This window comes from Rhinopithecus bieti, unplaced genomic scaffold, assembly GCF_001698545.2.
Source record: "Rhinopithecus bieti isolate Rb0 unplaced genomic scaffold, ASM169854v2 scaffold_5216, whole genome shotgun sequence".
NCBI classification, from domain to species: Eukaryota; Metazoa; Chordata; class Mammalia; order Primates; family Cercopithecidae; genus Rhinopithecus; species Rhinopithecus bieti.
Genome location: NW_016805021.1, coordinates 359,114 through 361,509, shown reverse-complemented (window position 1 = coordinate 361,509; position 2,396 = coordinate 359,114). Strand labels below are relative to the sequence as shown.

The following is a 2,396-nucleotide window of genomic DNA, read 5'->3' as shown; positions in this document are numbered from 1 at the left end:
GGGGAAGACTCTTCCATTGACGTTCCTTCCATCTGTGAAATCTGTTTTTGCAATCACAAGGTTGGGGAAGATAGGTTTTAAAAAATATAAGAAAATGAGGAGACCAAATAACAAATGGTAATAAGAAGGATAATAAGAAATAATCATAAATATTTTATAAACTTGATAGCCCTATGAAACTAAATGTGAAACCTAGAGTTTGTTTTAAAATATGTCCTCTTTAAACCTGTAACAACCTGTGCCTTAATTAATAACCTGTGTATCTCGCCAGTAGCTGTATATCTTTCTTTCAAGTTCTTTTTATAGTGAGCTATCTGTCCAGCTATTTAGCTACCTACCTGCCTCCCATAAGTTTCTTTATTTATTTATAACCTGCCATAGCCAAAAGAAACACATATTGAACATAAAAGTTAAAATAGGATTAAATAATCAGGATGAGTAGAAAAAGATGGAACAGGTTAATGACATCAAATTACAGAAAAGTTGCATGGCTCTAGGCTGGCTTCGTATTCAACTCCGAGATTTGAAATTTCTTTCTTTTTTTTTTTGTAGACAGAGTCTCGCTCTGTTTCTCAGGCTGAAGTTCAATGGCACGATCTCATCTCACTGCAACCTCTTGAGTAGCTGGGATTATAGGCATGCACCAACACGCCTGGCTAATTTTTATATTTTTAGTAGAGACAGGGTTTCACCATGTTGGTCAGGCTGGTCTCGAACTCCTGACCTTGTGATCCACCCGTCTTGGCCTCCCAAAGTGCTGGGATTACAGCCGTGAGCCACTGTGCCCAGCCCGAGATTTGAAATATATTTGTCCAAAGAGGGAGAAAGAAAGGAAAAGACTATAAGAGTTACATTATTTACAAGATAAATGGGAACCAGATGTTCAGGAAAAGCAAAAGCATTTTCTGGCTCTTAGGCCTGAGAGAAATTTCTCCTTTGGGAGAAGGAGAAGGTAAGGTGGACAACATCCTTAAAAATGTCATTTTAATAATAAAGTGGTGGTTTTCTTGTAGATGTTTTGAGGTATTTTCTTCTGTTCAAGCTAGGGCCAGAGCACCAAAGTGCAATTCAGTAAAAGTAATTATATGGTGGCCAAAACAATGCAGCTGATGCACATGACTCTGTAATGCCTCATTGGATTCAGGGTTAAAATCAAGATGCAAGGATGTCAGACAGGAGGGTGTGTGTGCCCTACTCTCATCCAGGTCCGCCAGCAGACCTCACTACTCAATCTTAGCTTTTTTTTTTTTTTAATGAACCTGGATGTATTCTCAGTACCTCAAATAGCTGTTAAAAATTAAGCTTAGATGTAAGATCACTTCGTCATCTTGGAAATTCTAGAGGAACAAACAGCCTGTACATCCTTAGAAATTTTTCAATCATGCCTTTGCTAACAGATGGGTCAATATCTATACTCTGGGAAGAGGATGGACTGTAGATATTTTGAATTTTTTTATTAAAACCAAGTTAGGTACTTAAATATTCAGCTGGACAGAAGGTAGAAATGATATCCTTTTATTTATTTATTTTATTATACTTTAAGTTCTAGGGTACATATGCACAATGGGCAGGTTTGTTACATACGTATACTTGTGCCATGTTGGTGTGCTGCACCCATCAACTCATCAGCACCCATCAACTCATCATTTACATCAGGTATAACTCCCAATGCCATCCCTCCCCCATCCCCCCTCCCCATAATAGGCCCTGGTGTGTGATGTTCCCCTTCCAGAGTCCAAGTGATGTCATTGTTCAATTCCCACCTATGAGTGAGAACATGTGGTGTTTGGTTTTCTGTTCTTGCAGTAGTTTGCTGAGAATGATGATTTCCAGCTGCATCCATGTCCCTACAAAGGACATGAACTCATCCTTTTTTATGGCTGCATAGTATTCAGTGGTGTATATGTGCCACATTTTCTTAATCCAGTCTGTCATTGATGGACATTTGGATTGATTCCAAGTCTTTGCTATTGTGAATAGTGCCGCAATAAACACATGTGTGCATGTCTCTTTATAGCAGCATGATTTATAATCCTTTGGGTATATACCCAGTAATGGGATGGCTGGGTCATATGGTATTTCTAGTTCTAGATCCTTGAGGAATCGCCATACTGTTTTCCACAGTGGTTGAACCAGTTTACAGTCCCACCAACAGTGTAAAAGTGTTCCTATTTCTCCACATCCTCTCCAGCACCTGTTGTTTCCTGACTTCTTAATGATTGCCATTCTAACTGGTGTGAGATGGTATCTCATTGTGGTTTTGATTTGCATTTCTCTGATGGCCAGTGATGACGAGCATTTTTTCATGTGCCTGTTGGCTGTATGTATGTCTTCTTTTGAGAAATGTCTGTTCATATCCTTTGCCCACTTTTTGATGGGGTTGTTTGTTTTTTTCT

The 2,396-nt window shown here is 38.9% G+C and overlaps 1 protein-coding gene across 1 annotated transcript in view; it reads left to right on the top strand.

Annotated features, from left to right (window-relative positions):
* ARSB (arylsulfatase B) overlaps window positions 1-2,396 on the top strand; it is a 195,697-nt gene that overhangs the window by 17,908 nt on the left and 175,393 nt on the right. The window lies entirely within an intron of this gene.